General features: G+C 41.2%; 1 protein-coding gene across 14 annotated transcripts in view; it reads right to left on the reverse strand.

Moving 5' to 3' along the window:
- LRMDA (leucine rich melanocyte differentiation associated) overlaps window positions 1–17307 on the reverse strand; it is a 1313836-nt gene that overhangs the window by 1077844 nt on the left and 218685 nt on the right. For 5 of the 14 annotated variants that reach the window (XM_049855452.1, XM_049855453.1, XM_049855450.1 and 2 more), the window contains exon 1: window positions 7105–10526. The exons of 8 other annotated variants lie outside the window; for them this stretch is intronic. The gene's annotated coding sequence lies outside the window, so the exon portion shown is untranslated. Of the gene's footprint in view, window positions 1–7104; window positions 10537–17307 lie in introns of those variants that run through there. One more of the 14 variants, XM_049855446.1, reaches the window with a different exon arrangement.

The raw sequence follows: 17307 nt of genomic DNA on the forward strand, positions 1-17307 counted from the left end.
CATTAGTAGCCAAGAACAAACCATTTGTACCACCTATTGCATACAAAGATCATATAACTATCAAGTTTTCAGAGGCCAGCTGTGAACCCAGATCTACCTAACCCTGAAGTAGATGTCATCTCCTTCAGCACCTCAAAGAGAGTTATCTCTGACAGTGAGCCAGGCCACAGGATCGTCTTCAGGAGAGACAGAGGTGTCGCTGAAGAAAGGTTCAGAGAAAATGAAATAGAAACAAAGGTCAGGAGAGGAACACTGTGACATGGGTATTTTCTTCTCTCTACCCAGCCTGAGAATAAAAAATCAGCTGGGACTTTTTGTGTTCACCACCTACACCCTGCTCCACATCCTAGAGCATTGCATCCATCCATTCCTCCAATACAGCAATGAACTTCAGCTGTTAATATTGATTAAAACCAGCAGTATATACAGAAAACCCACTCAGGAGCTACAAACTACAGATAATGGGTGGGAAATTTCCCTAATGCCTGCAGGTAGCTTCCCTTCAGAGTGCTTAACAAATACACAAAGGAGCAGTACTCCATTTGGTCCAGACAAAAGGAAAGAATATATACATATATACCAAAAAACCAAACCCCCTGCCATCAAGTCAATTCCAACTCATACAGACCCTACAGAACAAATTAGAACTGCCCCATAGAGTTTCCAAGGAGCAGGTGGTGGTTATAAACTGTTACCCTTTCAGTTAGCAGCTGAACTCTTAACCACTGCGTCACCAGTACTACATACATATATTTAAAAAACCCATTGCCATCAAGTCAATTCCAACTCATAGCAACCCTTTAGGTCAGAGTAGAACTGCCCCATAGGGTTCTCAAGAAGTAGACTGTGGATTTGAACTGCCAACCTTTTGGTTAGCAGTCACAGCTCTTAACCACTGTGCCACCACGGCTGTATATACATACATGTATATGGATATATATAAGGAGCCCTGGTGGCACAGTGGTTAAACCAATCTACCGCTAACTGAAAGGCTGGCAGTTAGCAACCACCAGGGCTCCGAGGGAGAAAGATGCGGCTTCCACAGAGATATAAAAAATATATATATACAGCCTTGGAAATCCTATGAGGTCATTATGAGTCGAAATCAACTCAACAGCAGTGGGTTTAGTGGGATCTACGTATGCTCAGCTGCTAACCAAAAGGTCAGCAGTTCGAATCCACTAGGCGCTCCTTGGAAGCCCTCTGGGGGCAGTTCTACTCTGTCCCTTAGGGTCACTATGAGTTGGAATCAACGGCAATGGCTATGGGTATATTTATACATATATGTGTTTATATGTGTAATTTAAGTATATGTACAGTAAATATATAAAATATATATATATATACATACACGTATATATATATATATGTAAAGCCTGAGAAAGATATCCACATAAAGACAGGAACTTACAGTAGGGAGAGGGAAGAAAAAGAGCGAATTAAAAAGAAGGGATCTTGGCAGCAAATTTTTCCATAATTTTTAAAATGTTATTTCATACAGCAGGTGAACTGCGTTATAAAACAGTAATACAAGAAGAGTTGCAAGTCAGTGCATGATTAATCCCCAAAAAATACCCCTTTAGATGAGTACAATGTGTTGCTATTCACAAAGCTCTTCTACATTCATCATCTCATCCGCTCTTCCTAAGAGAGGGACAGCACTTATTCTCCATGTCCTAACTGTCTAGTTGAGAATATGGAGCCCCAGGGCAGTTGACTTGTCCAAGGTCATAGTCAGCTGTCGGTAGTGCTGGGTCTCCCAACACCTACTCCATCCTGGTGCTTCCCAAAAGAGCTGGAGGTTTAGACATGGATGGAACTGGGATGTGAGGCTTCACAGAGGAAATGGAAAACAGACTTTGACCTCAGACATCGCACTTGACTGAGGAGAAAGGGAACCCATGCAGCGTTTCAGGAAGGTGGAACAGAGTCATTAAAGATTGGAATAACTAGACATGTTTGTCAGGTAATGAAATTGTTTGGCTGGAGCCCAGTGTGTGGGCACAGGAGCAATAAAAGAGAAGCCTAGAGAGAAAGGACTGTGAAGAACAGTGAATTCCAGCTAAAGGGGCTGCATTCAATGCTGCAAGTCAGTGGGAGCACTGGAGGACTCTGAGAAGGGAAGTGGTATGATAAAAGCAGTGTATGTACTGGGAGAACACAAAGTCATTAGCAGGCAGGTTAATACCACCATTTAACACGGAACGAGACACTCAATCATACTGAATTGTCCAAATTCTTCCAATAGGAGTGAGACACAGGCTGTCAACTGCTCTGACATCAGGGTGCCATCAGGCACCCCCAACCAGCCATTTGCCAGATGACACAGGCTCACTACTTCCACTTAGAGGTTTCAACTCGGAAACCTTGATCGCTGCTCCAGTCCCTGGGCCTCTCTTTTCCACCATGCTGCCCCTCCAAAACTGTCTGAAATCTGGATCTTACCTGGATGCCTCTCAGGACAGAATGCACATGGCTTGGCGGTAGCTCCCACCAATCTGATAAAGTAACTCAAACGAAGACTGCAATGGCTACTAAAGGCAGTAGTGAGTCTCTTCCCCACATGTGCACTTTAACAGAGGCTGCCACGGGTTTGGTTTTTGGTTTTTATCAGTGCCTTAACCCAGCGGTTCCCCAGCACTGGGGCCAGCCCGGTTCATCCCCAGTTACAACCCCAAGAAAGTCTGTTTCAATAGGTCTGGGGAAAGGCCCAGGTATCCATGTTTTTAGAAATGCTGTCCACGTAAGCCTGATGTTTTGTCAGATTTTAAACCACTGCAAGTCCAACAAGGAGAGTAGGAATTTCAGACACCCTGGTAGACAGAATATGTGACTTTCTAGATCCCTTCAAATGAAACCATGAAAGAGGTGCTCTAAAGGGCTCCAGAGCTATGTCTTGGACATTCAGATTTTACCAAAGTCCAGAGTCATGCTATGACATGAACAAATTCATATACATACAGCTATTGTCATACAAAAAAAAATACAGATCTCATTAAATCAAAATTTGAGATAATTCAGAAAATCCAGATTAAAATTAACTTTGTTCTATTAATGGGAAAAGAGTCAAGCACAGTAAACAAGATGATAAAGAATACGTTTCAACTTCTAGGAGAAACTCCGTATATACATATGCATAAACTACCATTTAACTCACAGACTCTAATTATCATTTGGGTACCAATCTATAATTTTTCCCATATCTTTATAGTCGTACTGTTATCTACATAATATTTTCCTTTAGTTGACTCACTTTTCCTATTAATTCACAAACTGAAACATCAAAGTTATAATACAGTCATAAATGGATAGCCAATATTATTTAATATAAACAGAAGTTAATTATAAACATAAACACAGTTATTAAAATTTTTAAAGCCCATTCTGTGTACCACCTAAAATCATCTCCTGTACCACGCATGAGCCAACACTTTGGGAAACATTAATCTAGAACCAACCATCTCATTTGACAGAAGAAGAAACTGGTGTTCAGAGACGTAAAGTAATTTGCCTAAGGTTACAGAGCTTCTAAGTAGAATTATCATCTAACTCTGGTCTCCTGATTCCTTGCTCATTCATTAACTGTTTTCTCTAGACCATGAATATTCAGCTGATGCATTAATAGCAAATCACTCATATTTTCATTAAAATAAGTACCCGAAGTATCTCTACTCGACAATATTTAGAGAATCTAGTTCAAATAACTTTGTTTACATCTGAAAGTAATTAAGGGATTTTTTTTTCTTTTTAGATACAGCTGTTATACAGACATTCCATTAATTCTTATGCTTCTCCTTGCACCAACAATTTGCTGTTTTCACAGCTAATTTCATAAAATTATACCTAAAATAACACTTCTGTGCTCCTTACTTAAGGTTGGCTCTCCTGTTTTACAAAATGCTATGCATATTTTTTATTAGCATTCTGGACACTCAGACATGACATACATGACTCAGTTATGACTTTTCACTGAGAGCCTAAAAGCCACTGCAGACTACAGGGTCTTCTCCCCTCAAGACTAAGTCTTTAATTAGCATAGATAAGGAAAGGACACTAACCATCCCCTTGTCACCTCCCAAGATTCACCCAAGCTGACTGGGTGGTAACATGTAGCGTCAACTGATCGTAAGTCATGCATGCTCCTGAAGAGCTCCACTGTGCAGTGGGTTCAACAGGCTCAAAGCTAGCACTGGTGAGGTCACCAAGACACGACCAAGGACCTATGGCCCCTGCCCAGGTAGCAGCCAGCCTCCCCTACCGCAGCCGCCGAACACAGAGCTCCCCTACAGGCACATTCCTCCTGTCTTCCTGCTTCCTCAGATTTATAACAAGGATACCCAGCCCGTAATTCCAAAAAAGAAGAAGAAAACACACGCACGACACACACACAAATGCCCACATTCACGAGTAGCACAGCTATTTATTCAGTGACCACATCACAATTGTGTGCCCATGTTATGTCATCAGATAAATGCATAAAACATGGGTACTGAAGAGGCACTGAGAGTTTGGGGTCAGTTCTCCCTCCCTTTTTTTTTTTTTTTTTCCTTCGATGAAGAGAAAAGGAAGTTAGACTGGGGTGGAGGGGTGGGAGAAGGCAGGAGAGGAGGGAGATTCTAGGAGGCAGAGTGAGAGAAAAGAAAAAAAGTACTCGGGTTTCTTTCTTCCCTTTCCCCCCTCCAGTCTGTGTCATGAAAAAACAATGGCTTTTCTGAGGCACTGTGCAGACAAGGCAGCTCTGAAAAAAACTAATGGCCGTGATTAATGACAATGGGCTGGAGGAGAGTAGGGACACAGCCGCCACATACATCATTCCTTCCCGTCAGTCTCTGCTCCTCCCTGCCCCTCTTCCTTCTACCAGCTAGGCATTATAAAAACGTCTTATCTGCTCTGGACACTTATTTTAAAGCTGAAATTGCAGCTAGCCCCCCACCCGAAAGAAAAACAAAGAGTGAGAAAGAATGACGAGGAAAGAATGGCGCTAGAGGGGGTAGGAAAGGAAAGAGGGAGAGAGAAGGAGCGAGGGAGAGAGACAAAGAGGTGATAGGGCGAACAAGAAAATGGCATGTAAAATAACTATAAGATATTCCAGGGGAAAATGTGCAGGCTGTAATCATTCAAGATTTCAGCAACTTGACTCCTCACATGCTGAAGCCACATTTTCAAGGTCTTATCTGCCATATGGTTCCCTGTTTGGATGATTTATTAGGTGTAGAAAGCACACTGATAAATTTTACTGCATTTCCCTGAATAGGCAACCTATGGTGTCAATAACAAAGCTCAGGCGGCTTTAATGAAAACTGCAAGCACCAAAGGGTAACCATTTATTTATGAGTCGCTATAGTATTACTAGGACAAAATTTATCTTCCCTTCTCACGCACTCTGTAGAAACCAAATCTGGTCAAAGTAACAGAGATCACATCCATATGTCAGTGGTTTGCTAACATCTCTCCTGCAGGAAGCACTGGCTGTTGCTCTGGAGAAATTGTTTGGTGCTTTCAAGTGACCCATTTTGCATAAGAAATCTTGTTTTTATGAAAAGACAAGGCAAAACCTGAAGAACTCTGCAAACACCACAGCCTTAGCAATCACACTTAAAGGTACTATGGAATCCACTCATTTTTCTCTACCCAGAAAATGGGACAGCTGCTTTAGGGGTAGGGATGAATAAACCGAGAGGGCGGTATGGGGATGAGGAGGAGAGAGATTCAGAGATATCATCCAATTCAGAAATATTTGAAATTTACCAGTCCATCCAACCTTGTTCCCCTCTGCCCACTCTGTTTCTTAGGACACCATCATAAAATAATGAAAGTCTGCATCCTTCATGGATTGCCTGGTTCCCACCCCTGTCCCTCTCCTTCCCCTCCCCCCTCCCCGCCCCAAAATGTCTCTCTTCTTGGCTATGTCTATCTGCAAGTCTGATGTATGTGTTATTTTTGTAACAGAGAAACAATCCAACTTTCTTAAACTCCAAAGGCAGCAAAACTAATGACCAAATTCAGGGAAAAAAAAAAAAAAATTGTAGAAGAGGGGAGGAGGAAAGCCAGATAGCGCCCTTTCTTAATGTTTAATCCCAAGCCACAGTTGACTGCTGCAACAAATATTTGGCCAGATTCTCAAGTCTGGAGTTTTCCTCACTTGTGTAACATGCCTGTCCTGAGTGAAGACAGCTTTGCCCAGGAATGTCAAAGGAAGGCAGGGTAAAGAAGAAGTTCAACCACAACAGCATACGTTTGAGTAATGCTCTTAGCACCGCAACCCAACAAAAACAACAGCAAAGTTAAAAGGCTGGGCCAAGGCTTTGACCTGAGCAAATCTCAACCTTCATTTTTTTTTTCCACCAAAGTTAATACTCCAAAAATATTCCTCCGCTAGATGATTCTATCCAGGTCTGTTTCATTTTATTTTTTATTTTTTTTAACACAGCTTTTCCCTTGTCCTCCGTCCATTTTTCTCTGATGTCTCCACAGTGAGAGAACATGAGAATCTATGCTTGCCGGTTCTTATCCAGCTACTGCCTCTCCACATTCACACATCAGAAAAGTAAAATAGTAAGTAAACAAATAAGCAAAGTCTTTGGGAATCACAACAAAAACAATCAATGTTTTAAATAAAAATCTTTTTTCACATGATACAGAATAAACAAACGTCATCTTAACTCAATTACTGCCATCGCTGCTTTTAAAATCTGCTTAGTAAAATGGCAACAATTAAATTTTAATGTCTTATAAAAGATCATTCAAGTATTATAGCAGAATTAAGAGGAAATAGGTGCTGCTTGGGTTCTGGCCATATTTTTAGAGTTCCTCCACCAGAGAGATTTACAAGAATATTCATTATTGCCTAGATTGCTTCCAATTCTGCCACTGCTTTTATTACAAGAGGTAGGGCTAAAGGGCCTCGCACGGCTCAGAGCATACTCAGCCAGCTGCACTTTCAGTTTGCTAAATATTTCAACTAGTCTTCAAAGGTATCAGCATAAGTAAAACCTCACACTTTTCTATACATTTCTCCTCTTAATTTTTAACCCCCTAAAGGAAATCTAATCCACATAAGTCATTTACACTTAGCTCACACCAAACGGCATTTGAATGAGTTACCTGTGTTCCTAGAAGCCCCCATCAACCTTTTCCGGGAACCTCTGACAGCCTTTCATTCTTGGGAAGTCCCATTCTAAGGGACTTGAACCTGAAGGCAGCAAAGGGAACTATGGAATGGCAGAAGGAAGGCTGAAAGAACAGAAGTAGCTATCAGGGAAGACACCCAGCCAGGGGCTCCGAAGCAACAGGAAATCTCCTTCTGAGGGCCTGGTAAACAGGACCAACTCATACAATGTTCCAGTCATGTACTGCACAACTGCACTTGGCCAAGGGGCGAGTCGGACCGAAATCCAGGCTCACCAAGCTCCTGCTCAGCCCAGGGGTTGCATCTACCAAGAGAAAGGGGGTAACTTCTTCTAATTTCCCCAAAGGTACTGTATGGCCCTGCTGATGAAATCATGTAAAAAATACTAGAGGCAACCACTACCAAACTACACACTAAACTGCCCCCAAAAAACCAAACCCACTGCTGTTGTGTCGATTCCAATTCATAGCAACCCTATAGGACAGAGTAAAACTGCCCCATAGGGTTTCCAAGGAGCGCCTGGGGGGCATACTACTGTAGACTCTGGGATAAACATTTCTTCTCACAGACAGGCTTTCCGTAAGTGTATGCCATTGGCCACACAACTGGGAGTTTATCGCAGCCAGGCTCACCACCTACAAACACCCAGGTTTACACAATCCACCAAAGCATTACCCTAATGCCCACCTTTGCCTGTAAAGGACACTGAGGGACCAGGGCTTCTCTCTAGGGGTCCCCGTTCCCACCTCACAGCGGCCAGGACCCCCTCTCACCCTGCTTCTTCTGAGCCCTCAGTCAGCTTCAGGCTCTACTAATTCCTCCCTGTCCCAGCCCCACCCCACCCCAAGCTCCATAATAACAGAGAGGGTCTTCGGCCCAAGTCCATCCCCTTGAAGAACAGTTCATTACTTCACACACTTTAAGTGCCAACTGTATGAGGTCAACTCAGAAGAAGAAAAGTTCACAACTCTTATAATTTGGAATTTGTGGTAGAATTTAATCTAAACTAGGCCAAAGCCAGAGTTGGCCCTGAAAATTCACAACATAAAACAAGACTTGAGGGAAGAATGTTTAAGCAAAGATAAAACAATATTCCTAAAGGTTTTAGTTTAGAGAATTTTCAAGGTCCCTCTGAGCACCATCAGACTATGAAATTTATATAACGCATTTTGTATATTTACGTACACATGTATGTGTGTGTGTATGTACACACACCACACGTAACAATCAGCTCTGCTTCTGGGTAGAAACAATTTGTCAGTTACTTCAAAATATTTTCAATACTTAAAAGTAATAAATCTGTATTTCCCTAAAACGTTAAGTACACATACAAGTTCTGAAGCTATAATTTGGTCCAGTTTTTCCAAATAAGCAGAATTTTGCTCTTTTAGAACATACTACCCACCCCACCCCACCAGGTGGGCTTTCAATGCAGGCCTGAGATCTTCTGGATGTGCCATGCGCAGGCCAGGTCCCAGAGACTGAGCCTTCTTTCTGGCCAATAAAGAGTAAAGGTCTCATGTTCCATCCACTATGGAAGCCAAGTCCCTGCCTACAGGTGACCTTCTTGGCAGAAAAGATGTTTGTTGATGTCTGTCCCACAGGAGGGCCTCACAAAGCAGACATACTGTGGACCTGGCTCTGCTTGATGCTCACCCTAGTGCTTCATAATTGCACTATCCATCACAGCACACACTCAGGTCTTCTCGCCTGGCTCAGGGCAGGGCTTGCTCCACTGCACCACACATGTCCACAACGCTTAAAGCTGTGACAAAGCTGCTCATCCCAATGAAATGCTTACATGAACCTGAGAATCAAGAATTTTCTTGCAAGGGAGAAAGGTGCTCAGTTGTCTTAGGAGGTCACATTTATCCTTTCAAAAAGTAGGAACTAGAGGGCAGAAAAAGGATGGCATGTCTCTATAGACAACATTCAAGTGAAGTTCATAAGCACGTATTTTTATATCTCATTCTCAAAAATTAACAAGAACCAGAGTCCTTGACACTTCACCTACACGCAACACTACAAAAAAGGATGTGAGTTTGAGTTTATGTGTCCAAAAAAAGCCTATTTCCAAGCAGTGGCCTCTCCTCTTCACTCAAGCCTCCCCAGGACTCCTCAACATCACTGACTCTAGATTTGTAGCACAGATTTGCAAATGACGTAACCTCCTCTCGTGGCCTTTTAATAAGTTCATTTTGTGGAGTAAATAATGAACTGTCACTAACAATCCAAATCTGTGAGTATTTCTTTGGCACATCTGGTTGCCAATACTTTGGGCTTTAATTCCTTGATTCGAACACCGCCTCTCAGTCTGGAGAGGGCTGACTGCACGGCAGCACAATACCTACTGCTCATCCTCTCAAGGGCACCCAGTGTTCCTTCTCTCAAGGGCACCCAGTGTTCCGTGAGGTGCAGCGCAAGATTAATCACAACCTGTGCAACCAGCGAGGGGGGGCTGACAAGAAAATGAAGTTGGGGGGGCGCTACCTGAGACGCGCACGCAAGCGGCAACACTGAGTAAAGTGAAGGGAAGGGTCCCTGCGTTCAGACCAACAGTTGCCGGTGTTAGAAGTCTCTGGAGATCAAGGCTCAGAATATTGACCACGATAGAAAAAGCCAGGCAGAAACAATAACAGAAAGGGGTTCTTTGGAAGAAACAGGGAACAGAGGGGAGCTAGACTCTGATGTGAGCTACAAACACGAGCTGACTCATTAGCCTTATCCTCACTCAAAGGACCAAACTCCCCAGTTCATAATTCCTGGGCTGTGCTAACTCACTGGTCCTCAAGTCAACCAACTCTCTATCTGCCGTGCACAGATGGAAGGCAAATCTGGGTCCTTGCTGGGCTACTGGGTTCTTAGCCACTCCAGCCATCCTCTCCGTGGTTGGGTGCCCGCCAGAAGCAACCAGAGAACTGGTCAGAAACAGAAATTCCCGGATTCCACCAAAACCCACTGAATCAGGACCTCTGGAAGTAAGGTCCAGGAATCTACATTTTTTTAGAGCTCTTTGGGTGATTTCGATGTAGCCAGTCTACAGGCCAGCATCTGGGAACCGCTAAATCTCCTCACACACCTTCACGTGAATAATGAACGCCAATGCCATTGCTACAAAACCCAAGCAAGGCAGGAGTTTTTGTGTCAAAGTAAAAAGGTGCTCAACTGTAATGTTTTAGTGTTTGTTTACAGATCATTAAATGTGAAGAAAAAGAAGCTTAGAGGCCTGAGAAGATTATCATTAAAAATAAAACTGAAGGACCAGGAATTAATTAGAGCGTTATAAAATTATCACCTGCATCAATAGAAAAAAAAGTTTTTCATAAGGACATTACAAAAAATACAGTATCATATAAAATGACTTCGCATCTGTATTAGCTTTAGAAATGTATAATTAAGAGAATAAATCTGCTGAGGGAAAAACAGCATGTAGGCCAATTTTGTTAAGTCATATCTAACAGGTTAGAAATTTATAAAAATTTTAACTGACTTTACTTTCTTATAGTATGTCAAGAAAGGCCTTGTTCATAATATAAGATAGGAAAGAATGATAAAAAAAAAAAAAAAGTTAAAACCCACAGAGGGCAGTTGTAAAATGTCTCACTTTGTAAGTAACTGTTTCTAAGATTTTACAATATAATGGCAAATATTTTTAACCAGTCATTAAAACTGTCTGAAGAATCTCTATACTTAATTCAAAATGCTGTATAAATTTGGAAACTACAAAATCAATTTTCCATAAAATACAATTTGGGCTTCTTCCTAATTGGGTTGAATTCATGAGGTTTTATTGTAATGCACTGCCAAATCAAATATAAATAACTTGGGATGTTTTGCTGTTTTGGATTATAATACCATCCCTTCTCTCCATTAGTAGGGATGACCAGAGGTTGCTGACACAATAAATATTTAATGGATGGTAACACTGTCCTTTGCCCACAGAAAGAGAGACGCAGACACAAACATACCTTCAGAACTATTTGTAACCCTGCCTTCTGCCCTTTCCCTTGCTTGTGGCAAACAGTGGAGTTTTTCCAGTAAAAAGAGACTCACTCAAGCCAAAACGTAGCAGAAAAGTGAGAAGAAAGTAATGGAAAAAGGACTGCAGCAGCTTTGGGGGAAGCAGCCTCCGTGGCAAGAGATCATCACCTCTCCTGACTGTCCCTGGTCCCCTAACATTTGAAATCCAAAGTTACAGCAGAAACCCAGGTCCTCAGGAGGGGCGTGGTGAGCCTGAACTGCCTGAGCTAACAGGTAGGGTCAAAGCAGCCCAGAACAGACTTGCTGCACGTAACAAGAAAAAAGGGGAGTCAGTGAGAAAATGAACACTCAGTTCTAAAGGCTGCTTTTTTTTTTTTTTCCTTTTATTTCTTTTCTGATTTTAATACTTTCACTGCACCTTTGTTTTAAAGGCACTTCAGGAGTTCTGACATTTTCATTCCATTTCAGAACCAATGGAGAGAGGAAATTAAACCGCGCTGTAAGAGCACTGCCATTCCACCTTCTCACACACTTACAGACACACCTGTGTGAGCACACGTACACTGTGGCCTCAGCTTTGTTTTAACTGGTGGGGAACTCTTCTTATCTTTCCATTAGAAAACTAGGGTTACTTAGAAGGAGGGTGAGACTGGGAAGAGAGCGTTTGATTGCCATCACAGTCACCACCATCTTTCTTTTTCAACTCTCATATAATGATACAAAATAAAATTTAAAAATCTGGGCATTCTAACCTAAGGGATTTAGGTTTCTGTCCCAGAGATACTCCCTCCTCTTCTGTGACCTTATGTAGGTATGTGTGTCAGCTGTCGTTGAGTTAGCCTCTGATTCTTGGCAACCCCATGCACGACAAGATCAAACTGTTGTGATCCATGGGGTTTTCAATGGCTGGTTTTTTGGAACTAGATCATCAGGCCTTTCTTCCTAGCCTGTGTTAGTCTGGAAACTTTGCTGAAACTTGTTCAGTATCGCAGCAACACACAAGCTTCCACTGACAGATGAGTGGTGGCTGTGCCTGGGTGTGCTGGCCAGGAATCGAACCTGGGTCTCTCTTCCACGTGGAAGGTGAGAATTCTACCACTGAACCACCACTGAACCACCATTACCCCTTTGTGTGACCTTGTTGTTGTTGTTAGCTGCCATAGAATCATTTCTGACTCATGGTGACCCCAAGTGAGCACAGTAGAACTGTACTTCATAGGGTATTTTCAAGCCTGTGACCTTTCAAAAGTAGATCCTTAGGCCTTACTTCTGAGGCACCTCTTTGTGGGTATGAACTGACAAACCTTCTGTTAGTAGTCCAGCATTTAACCTTATACGGGTTAATTAATTTCTATAACTTAGTTTCTTCATCTTTAAAATTCTTCATCCCAGTCACTACAACTCTATCGTAACATTCCAACAGTGGAGGAAGGTCTAGGGTATGCCCGGAAAGGGTACTTTAGGACCTGGGGCTTGGTTGTCACTCACAAATCAGATCAAAATACCCATCAATGGCCGCTTCCTTTTCTTATCTTGTCACCGCTGTGAAAAAAAGTTTTTAAAAAAATTATCCCACGATATAATAACCTTCTGGGTGCTATCCTCTGTTTAGGGCAAACATGGAAAACTCTGGAACACATATCTAGATGTAGAGCAGACTCCTGACTGCAGCCCACTGCAAACTACCCAGTGGGCCAGGCTATCTTCTACATTCAAACAGTTACTACCAGCTGAGCTATTAGAAATCCAGCCACAAATTACTATTTGTTCAGTAACAACATCAAGGAGAAAGAACTCTGTGAAGAAGACATTTATAATCAAACTAAAAGAAATGGTGACCAGGATTTAGAATTCAAGTCTCTTCATTCCCAGTCGTGGAGCTTTCCCACCGCATAGTATTTAGTCACATCAACTGTGCAGCATTCACAGTTTATTCTCGTAACCCCTAGAAGTCAGGGACCCAGGCTGACCCTAAGCAAGCTGTGTCAATGAACTTCTCCTCTTCTATTCAAGGTTACAAACTTTTCTAAGTAACGCATCTTGTTTCAGTTCTCCAAGACTCATTTTCTGGGATAAACTTCAGGATGCTTGCTTGGAACTCTCTAACGGTACAAGGAGGCAGTGATAAGGAATGATTGGGAGACGGCAGCGTGGTAATAATAAACATGGGCACTGACAAATAAACTTCTATGTCCTAATAGGTCTGCAAAGTAGTTGTGGCCCCACGCTAATATTCCCAGAATTTCACCTCTTTCACTATATTTCACCCCAAGGAAGCTTGGCATTTCTATTGCAACCGATAACCTCTCCTTTTCTTAAATAAAAAAAAAAAAAAAAAAATTTATCTGTGGCGCTGGGCTTGATTCTGTAAGATGCAAACAGGAAACAAAAAAGAACAGTCAATTGATTGAATTTTAAGTTGGAAAGGCACACCGAGGATCAGAATCCAACTACTCATTTATATGGATATAAAATCTGAGATGAGAGAAGTCAAATGAGTTCCTCATCATTACTGTGAAGGGAAAGTCTAGAACCCAAGTCTCCTGGCTATAAATGGACTGCTTTTCCCCTATCTCACTACATTGATTAGATATCCAACAACTCCTGGCTGGATTTCTAAGAGCTCAGCTGGCAGGTATCAGCTTCCTTGGCTGTCCTCACCAATTCGCAGCTACATGCAGCATAAACCAAACCAAACCAAACCAAACCCTTTGCCACTGAGTCAATTCTGTGTCATAGTGACCCTACAGGACAAAGTAGAACTGCCCCACAGGGTTTCCAAGGAGCAGCTCGTGAATTCGAACTGTGGACTTTCGGTTAGCAGCCTGAGCTTTTAACCACTGCACAACCAGGGCTCCACTGCACACAGCATAGGGGACAATGAACTTATGACAAAAAAAAAGCAAATTATACCTTAATTTAAAACAAAAAAAAAGCTTGAACAATGTGTCAGTGGCTGAATCGCCTCTTTGGTCAGATGTGATTTTCTAACTGGGGTGGGAAGAGCTCTTAAACCTGAAAGACTCAAATCTGGGGTCCCAAGGAATATATTCAGGGGAAGTCATGAATCCCTAAAACTAAATAAAAAATTTTATGTTCAGGTAAATTTTTCTGGGACAAAGAGCCATCATTTTCAACAGATTCTCAAATATTTCATCTTAAAATGTTACAATCACTCCCCTAGTATTCCCTCTTTTTAAAGTTGCACTGTCTTACGCTTCTTGTAAATTTTACACTATCCTCTCACTCCCATTCTCCTAAGAGCACTTTGTATCACATCAGAATTAGCTCCATAATATTTTGGGGTATCTTTTAAGACACTCAGACCCCTACCATGAAGCTGCGAGTCCTGGCTAGGAATCACCGGCAAAGCACCTTGGTGGCCCAGGGCATTGCCAATACCTGTAGCTGACGGAATGCTTTTAAAATGTACGTTCTGAATGAAACAGACCCTAAACTTGACTCAGTTTTAAAGAGAAGCTCCAAAGACAAAATTTTCATGATTTTCATTCTTCACCTGAAATCCACTTTATGAAATACTGACTTTTAAAAATCTTTAAGGTCAGGCTGACTACATCCAGAATGATAAGATCCTAAAATACATAAGCTGTTACTGTTAGACCAAGATATAAGGGTCCTCCTTAGTAGAACGTTGGGTTGCCGTATAGCTGAAATGTAACTGCCCATCATAAACAGCTTCGATACATTTGAAACAGCAGGTGGACAGGTTCTTTCACATGGAGGGTCATTTATGAAGTGATCGAAGGCTGTAGTGGGAAAAAGAAGTATGAAGAGGGACAGCACCTTAGAGAATGAATAACTTTTCTCGTTCTCAATATTTCTTATACTCTTTTAAAACAAATTGCTTGGCTCTTGAGAACAGACTCACAAAAGAAGTAAAATGTATTTTTCTATCCTGAATCTGAACTTTTTTTTTAATATATAAAGTTGTAATGACCCTTTCCAAACAATATGAGCCAACACTTCAAAACCTTCCATTGTTCCAAAGACACAAATTACTTTATACATCTATGTCTATCAACTGAATGAAGAAGGAAAACACATGAAAGTCATTTCAAAGGCAGTATCTCCTAGGAGTTATCCTTGGAAGCTGGAAAAGCCTCGTAACCCCCCTACCTAGATAAACAGAGTTTTCCAAATGACTAGGGAGATCAGCAACAAAGCAGGGCCAACCTTTTGAATCTTGTAAAGGATACTCCATGTTAGACTTTGGGGAGAGAATCCAACATTCAGCTCCTTCATGACTGGCCAACCTCTCTGTGACACAGCCCTACCTTGACTGGAAGGGAACCAAAGCAAAGCATATCTTCAAGCAATTTACACACAATTCAAATGGAATTGTTCCAAGCTCAGAAAATTTGAATATCCCAGGTCTCCTCCTTCCCTTTCAACAAACAGAACTTAGAGACAAACAGCCATCTCTTAGTCACTCAAGATCAAAATCCCTCCTCCCTTAGCCACAAATCATTAGTGATAGTACCTGTGTGTCATTTGAGATGTTTGGGGATTATTTTTCCTCCTAAAGGGAAACATACTTAACAGCTAAAAAAAGGAGGTTGAGAATGGTTGCACAACTTGAACAATATAATCAATATCACTGAAATGTACATGCAGAAATTTTTAAACTGGTATATGTTCTGCTCTGTACATTCTCAACAACAAATATAAAATAAATTGAAAAGATGTAAATTAAGCCTAATATTACTATATTCTTTTAAATTAATAAAATTATCAAATATTTTAAAAATTACAATGAGAAACCACTTAACGCCCACTAGGATGGCTATGATAAAAACAAACAAAAACAAGAATTAGTTGAGGATACAGAAAAACTAGAGCCCTCAAAAACCACCAGTGGGAATGTAAAATGGTACAGCCACTATGGGAAATAATCTGGAATTTCTTCAAATGGTTAAACACAGAGTTATCATATGAGCCAGCAATTCTACTCCTGGATATCTACTCAAGACAAATAAAAACATATGTCCACACAAAAACTTGTATACAAATATTCAAAAAAAGCAGCATTATTTAAAATAGTCAAAAGATGGAAACAACATAGATGTCTATCGATGAATGGATGGATAATAAAATGTGGTATATCCATACAAAGGAATATTATTTGGCAATAAAAAAGAAATGAGCTATCAAGCTACAAAAAGGCATGGAGGAACCTTAAGCGTATACTGCTAAGTGGAAGAAGCCAGTCCAAAAAAGCTACATACAGTATGATTCCAACTATATGACATTTTGGAAAAGGTAAAACTACAGACACAGGCAAAAGATCAATGGTTGCTAGGGGTTCAGGAGGAGGGGAGACGGATGGATAGCTAGAACACAGGTCATTTTCAGGGCAGTGAAACCATACTGCATGATACTGTAATGGTGGATACATGACAATATGCATTTGTCAAAACCTATAGAGCTGAATGACACAAAGAATGAACCCTAACGTAGATTATGGACTTTAAAAAAAAAAAAAACAACCCACAGCCGTCAAGTTAATTCCGACTCATAGCAACCCTATAAGACAGAGTAGTACTGCCCCACAGAGTTTCCAAGGAATGCCTGGTGGATTCGAACTGCCGACCATTTGGTTAGCAGCCATAGGCATTACCACTGTGCTGCCAGGGTTTCCTTATGGACTCTAGTTAACTACAATACATCGATGTTTGTTTATCAACTACACCAGAGGCTCCACACTAAAACAAAGTGTTAATAGTAGAAGAAGCTGTGCAGTGGAGAGAGGACATATATGGGAACACTCCACACTTTCTGCTGAATTTTTCTATAAACCTAAAACTCCAAAAAAAAAGTGTATTAAAAAAAAGAACATTTGATAAAGTCCAACACCCATTCCTGATTAAAAACTCTCAATAAAATAGGAATAGAAGGGAAATTCCTCAACATAATGATGGGCATCTATACAAAACCAATAGTCAACATTAATCTCAACAGAGAGAGGCTGAGAGCATTCCCCCTGAGAACAGGAACAAAATAATAAGGATGTCCTTTATTATCACTCCTATTTAACACTGTGCTGGAAGTCCTAGCTAGAGCAACAAGGCAAGAAAAATAAATAAAGGGCATCCAAATTACAAAGGAAGATGTAAAACTATGGCAATTCACAGAGAATATGATACTATACATACATAAAGAACCCCAAAGATTCCACA

The sequence above is a fragment of the Elephas maximus genome, chromosome 16 (assembly GCF_024166365.1).
Source record: "Elephas maximus indicus isolate mEleMax1 chromosome 16, mEleMax1 primary haplotype, whole genome shotgun sequence".
Taxonomy (NCBI): Eukaryota; Metazoa; Chordata; class Mammalia; order Proboscidea; family Elephantidae; genus Elephas; species Elephas maximus.